This window comes from Mobula birostris, chromosome 2, assembly GCF_030028105.1.
Source record: "Mobula birostris isolate sMobBir1 chromosome 2, sMobBir1.hap1, whole genome shotgun sequence".
Taxonomy (NCBI): domain Eukaryota; kingdom Metazoa; phylum Chordata; class Chondrichthyes; order Myliobatiformes; family Myliobatidae; genus Mobula; species Mobula birostris.
The window spans coordinates 58734231-58751777 of NC_092371.1; the positions used below are offsets into that span (position 1 = coordinate 58734231).

General features: G+C 40.1%; 1 protein-coding gene across 9 annotated transcripts in view; it reads left to right on the forward strand.

The window, feature by feature from the left end:
- Positions 1 to 15465: 15465 nt before the first annotated feature.
- The window catches only part of kif3b (kinesin family member 3B), a 46466-nt gene continuing 44384 nt past the window's right edge, over positions 15466 to 17547 (forward strand). For 8 of the 9 annotated variants that reach the window (XR_011882975.1, XM_072241679.1, XM_072241697.1 and 5 more), the window contains exon 1: positions 15466 to 15548. The gene's annotated coding sequence lies outside the window, so the exon portion shown is untranslated. The remainder of the gene's footprint in view (positions 15549 to 17547) is intronic. The other variant, XM_072241687.1, reaches the window with a different exon arrangement.

Consider the following 17547-nt stretch of genomic DNA (forward strand, 5'->3'; position numbering starts at 1 on the left):
GCTTTCCAAAAGCTACAGCCTTCTGAGATTCAAACTCAGGAACCTTTGCTCTGGAGTCCGGCACTGATATTATTGCGCCACCAAGCAGGACACTCACCCATGTACTATGGGAAATTTACAAAGACTGATGAACCAACCAGCACATCTTTTGGATATGGAAGAAAACCATGAGAAACCCACAGGAAGAATATGCAAGCTCTGTAACTGAAAATCAAAGAGCCACAGATACTGGAAGCCTGAAGTAAAAACAGAAAATATTGGAAGCGATCAGCAGGTCAGACAGAATTTATGGAAAAAAAAATAAAGTTAATGTTTCAAGTTGAAGAGATTTCAACAAAACTGAATGTTTCCAGTAGAAACTGATTGGTTGTATTAGGAATTATCCTCAAATCCTGGCCAATGGTTAATCGTTAACCAACATCACTAAAGTAGACTATTTGATCAGTATCTCGTGATGATTTCCTACCTCAACACACACACACACAAAGTACTGGAGGAAATCCACAGGTCAGCCTTCTTCAGAGGAAGGATCTCAGCCTGAAACGTCAACTGTTCACTCTTTTCCATACATGCTGCCTGAGTTCCTCCAGCATTTTGTATGTGCTGCTCTCAATTTTCAGTATCTGCAGACTTTCTCATGCTTGTGTATTTCCTACATGACAGCAGTGACTGTACATCCATTGGCTGTAAAGTGCTTTGGGGCATCCTGCAGCCAGAGAAGATCTTGATTAATCAACATTTTTTTCTTTCAATCAGATCGTCATTGAATGCTTTATTAAATGCAAATCCCACATTCCATCTTTATAGGTACAGTATGTAAGAAAATAGGAGCTTCATTAATTGCAATGATTAAAAGTTACTTGGTTAGGAAGGAAGTAGACAGATGAAGGCCTAACGTGGGCAAATGGGATTGGCATGGGAAAGTTGAAGAGCTATATTCCACATCACTCCACACATGGCATTAGACGTCAAGACTGAACACTGTTTTCTAAAGCTTTGAGGCAGCAGTTCCACAAGCTGTGACTGTCTGCCAAGCAGTGATGAGGAACACTATAGCTTAATCACTCATCTTTTTTTATACAGTTGACCCCAGTTTCTACATGGAAAGAAAATTTCAAGGTAGATATATAAAATAAGTGTTACAGAACTGGTTGCAGTGGTGGATCTTGAGGAAAACATATACCGTGTGTGAGTAAAATAGAAACCAAGGTAATGTATTCACAATTATGTTCTGAAAATAGATGGGAAAATGTTATGAGCAGCAGTAGAAAATTCTATGTGCTGCATTTAAATAAGATAAATATTAAGTTATACTCAAATTCTATTGTGCATTGGTAGTATGTAAAATTGATAAATATCTTCTCCGGTTTTCATTCAGCTTTTGTAATAATGATGGATTAAAATTTCTTGAAATTAAAAGCTTTGCAAAAGTGAGAGCTTGAAATTATGAGGCTGGAAATTTCTGTCAGTGATACTAGTGGACAAGATTTTGAGTCAGTTATTATGACGTTCCTCTATTCCCCTAAAATAAATGGGTTATGGCTTTTTGGATAACAGATGTTGGGTGCTTGAAGAACATCCTCAGAGCATCCATCAGTTGGTTTTGTTAATAATATTTTGCATTCCTATTTCAAATGATACATTAACAACAAACCTCTCCACTAAACCTGATAGCTTTAATGCTGTAAATCTCTGGAAGATATGATTATTAACTTTATGCACAAGCCAAATATAACAAACAAAGAAATCACCTATCACTCATCCCATATATTATGAAAAAGAGTTTTACTTTTTCAAATAAACTGATAGCTATCAATACTAATGGTGAATTTATTTGTATTTCACTTTCTGCACATCCGTCTAGAAATACTTTAAACTAGATGTTCATTTTCTTATACATACTGGAGGTTAATGGAATTCTGTTTACTTTTTACAGAAGATCTCACTTCTTTGAAAGGGACATGGAAGACAAAACAAAAAAACATAGAGGCATTCACGCATATGTCTAAATTATCCTTAGAACCTGTTTATGTAATGACATATGGAAAAGAGGAATATTCTACATAGTAGCTCAGTAGAATGCGTTGGAATAATTTATGGGGTTTGGCACATTACAATTCACTAAAGGTTTTCTAAATAACTTTATTTACTCCACACATTTTAAGGCGTTGCATATAATGGTTTAATTTCATTTGGGCTTTCCCCATTTATTTGCAGATGGACATTAGTTTTGATGTGCTAGAAAGCCAGAGGACATTGTCTTAATTTCACCATTTGATTGACATGGTAAAGTTACTCAGAAAAATTATTGATCATATGTATCCATTATGAATGTGGAATAAATTAGAATGTAGGCCCATTCATTGTTCCTAGGTATTATAGTTTGTTTTCTAATCCATGCTCTCTAATTGCGATTGCCTATTTTGCCATCTCTAGAACAATAGCTTTATCCCACAAAGGCATTTTCTTTTACTAAACAGTAAAATGAAGGATATTAGGGCATTAATTAATTATAATGTCAATTGAATTAAATTGGTCTATTGTAATGCAGAATTCTCTCTGGGAAAAATATAGGCAAGGATAAAGACAATAAATCACGATGAAGGTTATAACTTCATTAAGAGGACAGGGCCATAATGCAGCAAAATAATTAAGCAGCTTGATTATAAGAGGGAAGACATGAGTTGATTACTGATTTGTTTTTACTATTGCAGAGAAAATAATGTGAATTAAACAGGCCTCTTGTCTACTGTCACATCCTTTGGGAAAGTTCTCCTGGATTTGGATATCCTCGCCATAACCACCATCCAGCTCACATCCCAGATTTGTAATTAAAGTATCTCAGCATGTAAAGTTCAAAGTTCAAAGTAAACTTATTATCAAACTACATATATGTTACCATGTACTACTCTGAGATTTATTTTCATGCATGCATTCATCGTGGAACAAAAGCTGACAAGCAACCAATGTGCAAAAGAAGGCAAACTGTGTAAATACACAAATAAATAAATAAATAAATAATACTGAGAACATGAGTCATAGAGTCCTTGAAAGAGAGTCCATAGGTTGCATTCAATGTTTAGCTGAGTGAAGCTTTTAGCACATTTAACTATACCAATACTTCTTTCCTGAACAATCCTAGCCTGCCTATCATAAACTCTTAAGTGGCAGGAAAATTATTTTTCCATGAACTCATTTATTGTTGTATTAATGAGACTATATTTATTGTATTAATGAGGCTATAGTATGTTCCAAGGTTTCCTGACTGGAGAAGAAATAACTACAATTAATGACAAAAATTAACTTTCAAAAAGATTTCCAATTATCAGACACTATTTGGCAACAGAGATATGTCACGCCCACTTGTACTCCTTAGCCTTAACAGAAATTCATTCACATTAGTGGATTGGGTCATCAATCACCATAAATCATGATTATCAATATACAAGATGCAATGCATGTTAAAATTGTCTTTAGAGGTTGATATAAAAGATCCAATAGCACAGTTTGAAGTGAGAAATAGTATTTTTAGAATCAACATTTATATCTCTGTGTGTCATAAATAGGTACGTCCCAAGTTACCTGAATAGCATTTGTATGCTAATCTCAGAACCAGGTTTATTGTCACTGACATGTGTCGTGAAAGTTGTTGACTTAGCAGCAGCAGTACAATGCAATACGTAATATAGAAGAAGAGAAAAAAATAACTAAATCAATTACAATATATGTATATTGAATAGATTAAAAATCATGCAAAAAATCAGAAATAATATATATTTAAAAAGTGAGGTAGTGTTCACAGGTTCAATGGCCATTTAGGAAACAGATGGCAGAGGGGAAGGAGCTGTTCCTGAATCGCTGAGTGTGTGCCTTCAGGCTTCTGTATCTCCTACCTGATGGTAACAGTGAGAAAAGGGCATGCCCTGGGTGTGCAGCCTGTCAGAATGCTCTCCACGGTACATCTATAGAAGCTTTTGAGTGTATTTGTTGACATACCAAATCTCTTCAAACTCCTAATGAAGTATAGTGGCTGTCTAGCCTTCTTTATAACTGCATCAATATGTTGAGACCAGGTTAGATGCTCAGAGATCTTGACACCCAGGAACTTGAAACTGCTCACTCTCTCCATTTCTGATCCCTCTATGAGGATTGGTATGTGTTCCTTCACCTTACCCGTCCAGAAGTCTAGAATCAGCTCTTTCATCTTACTGATATTGAGTGCCAAGTTGTTGCTGCGACACCACTCCACTAGTTGGCATATCTCACACCTGTACGCCCTCTCGTCACCATGTGAGATTTTACCAACAATGATTGTATCGACTGCAAATTTACAGATGGTATTTGAGCTATGCCTAGCCACACAGTCATGGGTATAGAGAGAGTAGAGCAGTGGGCTAAGTACACACCCCTGAGGTGCGCCAGTGTTGATCATCAGCGAGGAGGAGATGTTATCACCAATCCGCACAGATTGTGGTCTTCCAGTTAGGAAGACAAGGATCCAATTGCAGAGGGAGGTACAGAGGCCCAGGTTCTGTAACTTCTCAATCAGGATTGTGGGAATGATGGTATTGAATGCTGAGCTATAGGCTATGAACAGCACCCTGACATAGGTGTTTGTATTGTCCAGGTGATCTAAGGCCATCTGAAGAGCCAGTGGGATTGCATTTGCCATTGACCTATTGTGGTGATAGGCACATTGCAATGGGTCCTAGTCTTTGCTGAGGCAGGAGTTCAGTTTAGTGATGACCAACCTCTCAAAGCATTTCATCACTGTCGATGTGAGTGCTACTGAGTGATAGTCATTAAGGCAGCTCACATTATTTTTCTTAGGCTCTGGTATAATTGTTGCCTTTTTGAAGCAAATGGGAACTTCCACTTGTAGCAGTGAGAGGTTGAAAATGTCCTTGAATACTCCTGCCAGTTGGTTGGCGCAAATTTTCAGAGCCTTACCAGGTACTCCATCGGGACCTTCCGCCTTGTGAGGGTTCACTCTCTTTAAAGACAGCCTAACATCAGCGTCTCAGTCACTGGGTGCAGCAGGGATTTTCACAGCTGTAATTATATTCTCCCTTTCAAAGCGGGCATAGAAGGTGTTGAGATCATCTGGTAGTGAAGCATCGCTGCCATTCATGCTATTGGGTTTCATTTTGTAGGAAGTAATGTCTTTCAAACCCTGCCAGAGTTGTCATACATCCAATGTCACCTCCAACCTTGTTCAAAATTGTTCCTTCACCCTTGAAATAATCTTCCACAAATCATACCTGGGTCAGGTATTTCTGATACAGACCTGGGTCGCCAGACTTAAATGCCACAGATCTAGCCTTCAGAGATGATGTACCTCCTGGTTCATCCACGGCTTTTGGTTTGGGAGTGCACAGTAAATCTTTGTAGGCACACACTCATCCACACAGGTTTTAATGAAGACGGTAACAACTGCAGCATACTCATCCAGATTTGAAGCTGAATCCCTGAATACAGTCCAGCCCACTGATTCAAAGCAGTCCTGAAAGCACTCCTGTGGTTCTCTTGTCCACACCTTTTTGGTGCTCACAATTGGTGCTGCAGTCCTCAGTCTCTGCCTATACTCAGGGAATACTCAGGGACTTCCAGAAGTGAGGGCGTGGAATAGCACAGTAGGCTTTCTTGATGGTGGTGTAACAGTGGTCCAGTGTGTTCTTTCCTCTAGTATTGCAAGTGATCGTTGATGGCAATTGCTTAGTGATTTTTTTTCAGACTGGCCTGCTTCTACACTTAGTTTAGAACAGTAAATTATTTTTTTAAGTACTTAATTGGCTGTTCAATGCTTTGGGATATTCTAAGGACATAGAAAGTACAAATACTCTACAAATTCTCTCTATCTCTCTGGGATTAATAATTCATAAATGATTTCTTCTGTGAACTTCCAATTAGGTTACAAATTTTTACTGTCAGGCAGGCAAAAATTAAGGAACAAATATAAAAATTCGTATTTCCGTAATGGTTTCTAAGAATAAGTATTAAGAGGATATTTCTATTGTTTGGTTAATTAATTAACACAGTGAATAATTTGAAATATAAGGTGGCATGTTTGAAAACCATTTGTGTGAAAAGATTTGGGCTATATTATTGCAGGTGTTTTATGAAGCTCAACTAATCCACACTGGAATGCAGAGCCTTTTGTAGATGTTTGCCAGTGAACCTAGCAACCTTCTGCATAGGATGTTTGTAAGGATTAACCAGAGTGCTCAGGTAGAGTACATAATGTGTTGACAGGACGTATGGAAATCTAACCAATATTATTGTCAAGGCAGTCGCTTCCACTAACCAGAGAACCACCTGTATGCGGAACAGATATGAGCAAACAAGTGTAGGGTAACTCAGAAAGAAAAAAAATGAAGAAAGCTAATTAACATTTTATTAATGTTGTCAGTGATAAAATTGATGTTCTGACCTCTTGATCTGATGTAAGGAAGGTAAGATTAATTTGGTTATATATTCAACCAAGAACATTAGGAATGCCCCAATGCCATTAACTGGAAGAATAGCTCTATGTTATGACTGATGAGAGAAAACAAAAATATCTATTTATGTGGTATCTTTAATATGGAAAGCCCTTCCAAGATGTTACAAAACAAGAAATTACATGGAATTATGTGCTGAAATTTTATGCCAAATGACCGGAAGCCTGGTTAATGAAGTGATTTCGAAGGAGAATCTGAAAGATGGTAAAAGAAGTTGATGTGAATGAGCTTTAGAAGGGGATGACAGAGCTTAGGGTTTTGATGTGGCTGCCAACAGGGAAAGGCTAGAACTAGAGGAATGCAGGTACCTCAGAGTTGTTAGACTCAAAGAAATAATGAAAAGAGAGATGTGTGAGACCATGGAAACATCTGAAAACAAAAATAAGAATTTTCAAAAAGTGGCTTAACTAGGAGCTAGAGGAGATCAGAGAGCAGAGGGCAAATGAATACATGGATTTGATGTATTAAGATATGGCCAACAGGGTGTTACATAGTCTCTCATTGAAAGAGAGTAAAGTGAAGGAGTGTATTAGAAAGAGATATAGATCCTGGCTTCAGCAACAGATGAGTTAAGACAGGCGTGATGTTTGATAGTGATTCAGAAGTAGAAAATGATAACATCCTAATGTTTTAGATATTAGTCCTGAAACTCATATTTGGATGGAATATGATTCCAAGGTTCCCAGAACTGATGTTTTGCTTCAGACATTTGTGAGGGGGAGGAATAGAGTCAGTAGAGGTTGTATGATGTCAGTGCTAGGAATTGAAAACAACAGCTTTGTGTGCTAAGACCCACAACAGGGAACCCCTATCGTGTATAGATTGAACAGCGGGCTCTTCAACCTCAACTGGTTCAAGGCCAAGAGCAAAGTTAGCATCGCTGCTATCACCATCACAGTACTTTCAATGCATCCAGAATGCCTTTACCAAGGCATATAGGACTTGGAGTCTTGGCTTGAATATAAAAAGAGACACAGACCCTCTATTAGCCACTGCCCAACCAGCTTCACAATAGTCCGTTGGAAGAGATTTCTGGTTATTCAGAGTTGGATCTCAACGAAATAGGCTAACAAGTTGGGATGGTCAAACAATGAGGTAGATTTGGATACCCATATACAAGTGGGAAATGATACAATGTTTTGGGATGATTTTGGCAAATGCCAAACAAAAAAGGAAGGAATTAAAAATATTCCCTTTTGTTGATTTGAATGTGAAGCCAGGGAAAAGGACAGTGCAAAATGTAATTGTGTAGGAGTAAGAACAGAAGCAGTTGCAAATGATTTTCAGACTTTGACCAGTTATCTAAGAATAGAATATGGTCTCACAGCTCAAAAACAATGGAGGAGTCTTGGAAATGGACAAAAGCTGCAGACAGACTAAGAAGGATAATGAAAAATAGGTTATTTTTATAATGCTCAAATAATTTGACGTGGGACTTTTTAAGGCAAGTTGCATTGTTATTGTGGTGAAAAAAGAATCTGAATAAAGGAATTTAAATGTTTAATGAAGGTTCTGATGAAACATCTTCAACCTGAAATGTTAGCTCTGTATGCTTTTCACAGATGCTACCTGATCTGCTGAATGTTTGTTGTTTGAATCAAAATAGAGTTCAAAGGAGAGAATTGAGGTGTGACAACATTTCAAGAGAGGGAGCTTGGAAATGGGCTGTACTTACAAAAACAGAGGGATTAGACATTGTTTGATATGAGCATTCTTGAAAGAGAGAAGACTGAATCAGAGAGAAAATGAAGATCTGTTAATAATAGGAAGTAACAAACGCCAGGTAGGGAGATTGAGTAGTCAGTAATTTAGGGTCAAGTAAGCTGAAGCTGACACTCAATGATGTGAGCAATTCTAAGAAGGATGAGGGGAGACTGGAAAGAAACTAGAGAATGATACAAGTTGAGGGCCAGGCATGAAAGATGCATGAAGTGCCTTTGAAGCCATGGGGAAGGGAAAGAAAGAAAAGTAGGAGCGGTTGATTTGATAGTGAAATTATTTGTGACAAACAAGTTCATGAGTTCCACTGACATTGTTGAAGTTAAGGATGGAAGGCACTGGAAACAAAATGACTTCTCTAAATATGGTTAAGTTAAAATGAAAGGAGTTTGCAACTAAATCATGATCATTGCTACTAATTTATTAAATGCTGCTGAGTTTACACTTTGAGATCTACCTAGGCATATTGTGCACAAACTTTTCCTGAGGAAGTTATGGTCCAAGTTTCAGCTCAACCATTTTGCATATCACAAGAGTGAATCTTCCTTTTACCCATGGAAATGGGTAGTGGAAATATATTAGAACAGTACAGGCCCTTCGACCCACAATGTTCTGCCGAACCAATAAGATTTGTAATCAAATGACTAACTAAACCAATCTCTTCTGCCTACACAATGTACATATTCTTCCATTCTCCTTTCATTCATATGCCCATCTAAACATCTCTTAAAAGTTCCTAATGATTTCCTCACTTGTAGACTCCAGTCAGTTTGGATTGGCAAAATTATCTCCTCCACAATCTCCATCAGCACAGGAGCACTACAGGGATGTGTACTTAGCCCCCTTCTTTACTCACTTTACACCTATGACTGTGTGGCCATGTACAGCTCCCACACCATACACACATCTGCTGATGTCACCACTCTTGTGGATTGTATTAAAGGGGGTGATGAATCAGCATACAGGAGGGAGACTGAAAACTTGGCTGAGTGGTGTAACAATAACAACCTCTCACTCAATGTCAATGAGACCAAGGAACTGATTGTAGACTTCAGGAGAGGGAAACCATAGGTATATAAGCCAGTAATCATCGGAGGATTAGAGGTGGAGAGGGTCAGTAATATTAAATTACTGGGTGTCACTATCTCAGAGATCTGTCCTGGACCCACCATACAAGTACTATTGCGAAGAAAGCACGACTTCCTCAGGAGTCTGTGTAGGTTTGGCAAATCTTCAGGAACCGTGCCAAACTTCTATAGAGTGTGGTGGGAAGTGTGCTGACTGGCTATATTACAGCATGATATGGGAACACCAATACCTTTGAGTGGAATATCCTACAAAAGGTAATGGATTCAGCCCAGATCATCACAGGTAAAACCCTCACAACCATTGAGCACATTGACATGAAACGTTCCTGTAGAAAAGCACCATCCATCATCAAAGATCCTCCCACCCAGGCCATGCTCTTTTCTCACTGCTGCCATCAGGTACAAGTTACAAGTTTCTCAGGACTCACACCGCCAGGTTCAAGAACAGTTACTATCCCTCAACCATCAGGCTCTTGAACAAAAGGAGATAGCTACACTCGTTTAAGGACTCTATTTTATTGTTATATTGATGGATGTTATATTGCTATTTCATGCTCATTATTTATTGTTATATATTTATATCTGCATTTGCACAGTTTGCTTACAGTTTACAGTTACTGTTCTATAGATTTGTTAAGTATGCCCACAGGAAAAGAATCTCAAGGTCACAAGTGGTGACATGTCTGTACTCAGATAATAAATTTCACTTTGAACTTTATTGTTTCTGCCTGTTCCACCACCCTAGGCATCCTCCACCATCTCTGTAAAAAATCTGCCCCTTACACCTCCCTTGAAATTACGCCTTGTCATCTTAAATGCATGCCCTCTGGTTCTTGACTTTTCAACCCTGGGAAAAATATACTGTCTGTCTAGTCTGTCTGTGTGTCTCATAATCTTATAAAGTTATCAGCTCTTCCCTCAGCCTCTGCCACTCCAAAAAGAACCAAAATTTGTCCAACCTCTTGTTATAGCACGTGTTCTCTAATCCAAGCTACATCCTGGTAAACCCCATCTGCACCCTCTCCAATGTCTTGACATCCTCCCTATAACTGGGGGATGAGGGGGACCAAAATTGAAAGCAATACTGCAATTGTGGCCTAACTAGAATTTTTTAAAGCTGCAGCATAACTTCCTGACCTTAGACATCAATGCTTCAATTAATAAAGGCAAGCATGCTGTATGACTTCCTAGCCACTTTCAGGGATTTATAAACTTGGACTCCAAGATCCCCCTGCTCATCAACACTGCTAAGGGTCATGCCCTTAACAGTATACTGTCTCTTTACATTTAACCTACCAAGGTGCAACACCTCACATTTAGGCAGGTTAAACTGTTATCTGCCATTTCTCTGCCCATATCTGCAACTGATCTATAACCCATTGTATTATTTATCTGTCTTCTATGTTATGTGCAACATCACCAATCTTCATATCATCTGCAAACTTCCTAACTCACCCATCTACATTTTTACAGGGAAGCCAGTTCTGAATTCAAATGGCCAATTTATACAGATCCCATGCATCTTAATCTTCTAGATGAGCTACCGTGAGGGACCTTGTCAAACACCTTACAAAATTCATGCAGGCAACATCCACAGCTCTACCTTCATCAATCACCCTCGTCACTTCGACAAGACAAGACTTTTGCGCCACACAAAGCTATGCTGGCCCTCCTTAATTAAGAACATAAGAAATAGGAGCAGGAGTAGGCCATCCGGCCCATCGAGCCTGCCCCACCATTCAATAAGATCACGGCTGATCTGTCCATAAACTCAGCTCCATCTACCTGCCTTTTCCCCATAACCCTTACTATGTAAAAACCTATCTAACTGTTTCTTAAATATATTTAGTGAGGAAACCTCAACTGCTTCCCTGGGCAGAGAATTCCACAGATTCACCACTGTCTGGGAGAAAACAGTTTTTCCTTATCTTCGTCCTAAATCTTCTCCCCTGAATATTGAGGTAATGTCCCCTAGTTCTAGTCTCACCTACCAATGGAAACAACTTTCCTACTTCTATCTTATCTATCCCTTCCAAAATTTTGTATGTTTCTATAAGATCCCCTCTCATTCTTCTGAACTCCAGAGAGTATAGTCCCAGGCGACTCAATCTCGCCTCACAGGTTAACCCCTTTATCCCTGGAATCAACCTGGTGAACCTCCTCTGCACTGCCTCCAAAGCCAGTATATCCTTCCTCAAATACGGAGACCAGAACTGCACACAGTACTCCAGGTGCGGCCTCAACAGTACCCTGTATAGTTGCAGCATGACCTTCCTGCTCTTGAATTCAATCCCTCTAGCAATGAAGGCCAACATTCTGTTTACCTTCTTAATAACCTGGTGTACCTGCAAGCCAACTTTTTGCAACTCATGAGCAAGCACTCCCAAATCCCACTGCTCAACAGCATGCTACAATCTTTCACCATTTAAAATAATAATCTGCTTTTCTATTATTCCTTCCAAGGTGGATTATCACGCATTTACCAATGTTGTGTTCCATCTGCCAGACCTTGGCCCACTCACTTAACCTATCTATATCCCTCTGCAGACTCTCCACATCCTTTGTACAATTTGTTTTTCCGCTCAGTGTAGTATCAACAGCAAATTTTGCTACGCTACACTCAGTCCCCTCTTCCAAATCATCAATGTAAATGGTAAACAGCTGCAGGCCCCGCATCGACCCCTGCAGCACCCCACTCACCACTGACTGCCAGCCAGAGAAATAACCATTTATACCAACTCTCTGCCTTCTATCGGTTAACCAATCCACTATCCATGCCAATACACTTCCTTCGACTCCATGCATCCGTATCTTATTTATAAGTCTCTTATGTGGCACCTTATCGAACGCTTTCTGGGAATCCAAGTATATGACATCCACCTGTTCCCCTCTATCCACTGCACTCATTATGTCCTCAAAGAACTCCAGTAAGTTTGTCAAACAGGACCTGCCCTTTCTGAATCCATGCTGTGTCTGTCTAATGGAACCACTCCTTTCTAAATGTTTCGCTATTTCTTCCTTAATAACAGCTTCAAGCGTTTTCCCGACTACAGCTAACTGGCCTATAGTTGCCCGTCTTTTGCCTACATCCTTTTTTAAAAAGTGGTGTGACATTTGCTGTCTTCCAATCCGCCAGGACCTGCCCAGAGTCCAGAGAATTTTACCAGCGTGTCTGCTACAACCTCCACCAATTCCTTCAGCACCCTGGGATGCATCCCATCAGGACCAGGGGACTTATGTACCTTCAGGCCCTCTAGTTTGCTCATCACTAACTCTTTAGTGATAATGATTTTATCAAGGTCCTCACCTCCCATTTCATCCATAACATCCTTCTTTGGCATATTAGACGTGTCCTCCACCGTGAAGACTGACACAAAATATTCATTCAATGCCTCAGTCATTTCATAGTCATAGTCATACTTCATTGATCCCGGGGGAAATTGGTTTTCATTACAGTCACACCATAAATAATTAAATAGTAATATATAAATTATGCCAGGAAATAAGTCCAGGACCAGCCTATTGGCTCAGGGTGTCTGATCTTCCAAGGGAGGAGTTGTAAAGTTTGATGGCCACAGGCAGGAATGACTTCCTATGACGCTCCGTGTTGCATCTTGGTGGAATGAGTCTCTGGCTGAAAGTACTCCTGTCCCCAACCAGTACATTATGTAGTGGATGGGAGACATTGTCCAAGATGGCATGCAACTTGGACAGCATCCTCTTTTCAGACACCACCGTCAGAGAGTCCAGTTCCATCCCCACAACATCACTGGTCTTACAAATGAGTTTGTCAATTCTGTTGATGTCTGCTACCCTCAGCCTGCTGCCCCAGCACACAACAGCAAACATGATCGCACTGGCTACCATAGACTCGTAGAACATCCTCAGCATCATCCGGCAGATGTTAAAGGACCTCGTCTCCTTAGGAAATAGAGACGGCTCTGACTCTTCTTGTAGACAGCCTCAGTGTTCTTTGACCAGTCCAGTTTATTGTCAATTCATATCCCCAGGTATTTGTAATCCTCCACCATGTCCACACTGACCCCCTAGATGGAAACAGGGGTCACCGGTACCTTAGCTCTCCGCAGGTTTACCACCAGCTCCTTAGTCTTTTTCACATTAAGCTGCAGATAATTCTGCTCACACCATGTGACAAAGTTTCCTACCGTAGCCCTGTACTGAGCCTCATCTCCCTTGCTGATGCATCCAACTATGGCAGAGTCATCAGAAAACTTCTGAAGATGACAAGACTCTGTGCAGTAGTTGAAGTCCGAGGTATAAATGGTGAAGAGAAAGGGAGAGAAGACAGTCCCCTGTGGAGCCCCAGTGCTGCTGATCACTCTGTCGGACACACAGTGTTGCAAGCACATGTACTGTGGTCTGCCAGTCAGGTAATCAAGAATCCATGACACCAGGAAAGCATCCACCTGCATCGCTGTCAGCTTCTCCCCCAGCAGAGCAGGGCGGATTGTGTTGAATGCATATTCCTTATCACCCAATATCAATTTTCCCTTCTTGTCTTCCAAGGGACCTATGTTGACTTTAGCGATGGTTTTCCAAATGCTCATAAAGTTCTCTCCAGTAACTTCCTTATCACTGACGAGGGATTCACCCATCTATAGTTTCCTGGATTATCTCTGATTCTCCTCAGGGCCACCATGTGAAAAGCAAAGATGACAAGATAAGGATCCCTGAATAACAAAGTATATTGAAAGTTTGATCAGGATTTGTGGGCAAAATGATGAGCAAGGACGTGGTAGGCCAAGCGGCCCATTTCTGTACTGTAGAACACAGTAACTCTATGACTTAAAGGTAGACTGTTTCTTGTTTTATTTTTAGAAAGCGGCACATTTAAAACAATATTTTACTAAGTGGAGAAAAAGTCACTTAAGTTTTATTTTTTTTGTTTTTTCTCAATTTATAATTATTATATTTTGTTCTTGATGGGTAAGCATAACACTGGCTCTCCCTTCATTGATGCTGGCTGTGCTGTAAACTGACCTGTCACACAATATGGAAACAGGACCTTCAATGGAATCTATTGATGCTGGCCCTCAAATGCCTGTCTGTATTCATTCCATCTTCATGCCCTCAGTATGGTGTTTCTAGTATCCATCTAAATACTCTGTTTCCACCAATTCCTCAGGTAGTGAGTTCAGCTACCCTCTGGATAAAATTGAGACACAAGGGATTCTGCAAATGCTGGAAATCTTGAGCAAACTGCTAATGAAGGGTCTCAGCCAGAAGCGTTGACTGTTTATTTTCCTCCATAGATGTTGTCTGAATCAGAATTGGGTTTAATATCAGCAGCATATGGTGTGAAATTTATTGTCTTTGTAGCAGTACAATGCAATACACAATTAATAGACAAAAACATGAATTCCAGTAAGTATGTATATATTAAATAGTTAGATTAAATACGTAGTGCAAAAATAGTAATAAAAAAGTAGTGAGGTAGTGTCCATAGGCTCAATGTCCATTCAGAAATCAGTTGGCAGAGGGAAAGAAGCTCTTCCTGAATCGTTGAGTATGTACCTTCAGGCTTCTGTACCTCCTTCCTGATCAGAAAAAGGCATAACCTGGTGGCGCGTAACGATGGATGCCACCTTTTTGAAGCATCACTCCTTGAAGATGTCCTGAATACAACGGAGGTTAGTGGGCATGACGGAGCTGACTAAGTCGTAAGCACTGCAGCTTACTTCGACCCTGTGCAGTAGCCTCACTCACCGCACGCTCCCACCATACCAGTGATGCAGTACATCTGTAAAAATTTGCAAGAAGAAACATGCTGAGTTTCTACAGTATTTTGTGTCTGTTGGTCTGGTTAAAACTGTCTTCCTCAAATCTCCTCTAAATTGTATACCTTTTATCTTAAACTTGTGCCCTCTTATTCTAGAGACCTCTGTTGGGAGGATAGTTTCTCGCTATCTACCTATCTAAGCCCTTCTTCTTTGTTTATTTCCAGCACTTCTACAAGTGGGGGCCTTTACAAAGACATTTTCGCTTCATCTTATGAAACGCTTTTCCTCTCTAAAACAAGGAGTTGTTTGCTTTTGACACAAGAGAATTTGATTGGATGGCCTTACACGCCGGCGATCTACTCCAGTTCCAGTCCCAGTTAGAGTCCGGTCCTTAGTTTACTTCCGATTCCGTTCCAGCTCCGGACTTTCCTTCTCATCCGGGCCAGTGTTGCCAGCCCCGTGTTTCCTGCGCTAATGGCTGACCGCATTTGAGGGAACAGGTAGAGCGACAGATACGTTGTATTCTGCCTTCTTTCTCGGTCGGTGCAGTGTCCCGCTGAGTTGCAAAGGTTTCAGTAACCCGGGCGGTTGCAGCGGCTGTTGTGTGAGTGGCTGGTGGCGGCTCCCGTTGACTGGTCGAACGCCTTGTTTTGCCGTTGCTAGGCCGCTGATGATGGAGAGCTCAGGTGGACGCGGGCAGTGGTCGGCGCCCACTGCAGGCCCGCCCTCAGTGGGTAGAGTAGTGGTGAAGGGGGCTCCAACCATGTCTGGGAAGGTAGTCGATCTGGGAGCGAAGGCGACTCGGGATTGGGTTGGTCTGGCGGTGATCGCGGGTCAGAAGATGGAATGAGGGCGGTTACGCTTGTGATTGGTGCTAGGGGAGAGACACCACCTGAGATCCTGACCCAGGAATGGACAATGAAGAGGGGAGATTGTAGGTGTCGGAGCAGCGCAGGAGTGATGGTGAAATGCGTGACAAGAGGGAGAGTGATAGAGGACTGAGGCTGGATGAAGATGACTTTATTTTTGCTCGCGGTTTTGTTGATGGTCAGTGGGGTAATAGGAAACTAATGAGGAAATTTTTTTCATTGTTGGTTAGGGAAAGAAGAAACAGTAAGTAATTAGGTTTGAAGTGTTGAAAAAATGGGAGTTGGAGAGACTTGGGAATGGTGTGTCTTTTTCTGCCCCCATTTTAGTTAGTCGGTCTCTGAGTCTAGACTCTTGCTTAGAATATTTTTTGAATCAACGCCTATTTCTTTAGTTTACAACTAGCATGTTTATGTTATTTAAGTATATCATGGTGATATTTAAATAACTTGAAGGACCTCCGGCACTTGGGCATTGTGTATGGATGCTTAATACTCCAGAAGCAAAATCAGTTGGTTTGTCACGAGTTTAATTCTCCTACATAGTGAATAATTGATTTAAACTGTGGTTTAATTTTTAAGTGAGATTAAGCCATGAGGGAATTGGGAAATGGGTACTTATAGTGTTCTACAAGCAATGCAGCTATTCCTGTAGGGAACAAAAGTGACCTTTTTTTTTACAAGTCATATCTGCCAGTGTATGACTTTGGTGATAATGTATGTCACAACTTGATTGAGTGCTTTATGTATTTCCAGAGCAATGTGAAGCTAGATTCATAGCTCACTAAAAGACATTCACCAACTGGATATCAAATATGGTGCACTTGTCAATTACACTTTTCAATACTGAAAGTGAATTTCAACCAATTTCACCTGACGCTGATGCAAGTGAATGTCTTTCTTTTGTTGCTGCGTTTGTCTTAGTCATAATACCTACAGATATTCAGAAATTGCAGGTGCTAACCATAGTACATTAGCAGGGATGTGATCAGCTGAATGGTTTGTTGTGTGTACATTATATTGTGTTATCAAAACTATTTTGTAGGATTTTGGTTAGGTTCTTTGTTACAATTTTAAGGGTAGCATGAGCAATGAATTAAAATTTGCAACAGCAAAAACTTGTATACATGTATTTCTACTGTGCAAACTGTTGCACCCATTTCATGTTCTGAAGAATAGCAGCCATGTTAATAAAGACACTATATCATGCTATTAAGTGTAACCTATTCAATTTACTTAATGTACAATGGATTCTGGTAAATTGGACACTGGGACCAGTACATTTTGGCCCAATTAAGTGGTTGCCCCAAATAGACAAACTTTCATGGAAATAGCTAAGGTATAGAAAAAGGCAAACTACCATTTAACTGAGTAACAAATTGTGCATTTAAATGAAATGCAGAACAAATTAGAATACTGTTATTAATACTACAGTACCATAAAGCCATGTATTTGTATCCTAATAGTTATCAACAGAGGAATTCATCCAGTGTCTGCTGCTATGTTCTTTTAATTGACTGTAAATGAACAAAATCAGTGCAGACACCTAGAGCAGATAATGGACTGCCTTCATACATTGTTTTCAATTACTGCATCCTCCAAATCTTCATTTTCATTGTAACAGTCAAGGTGA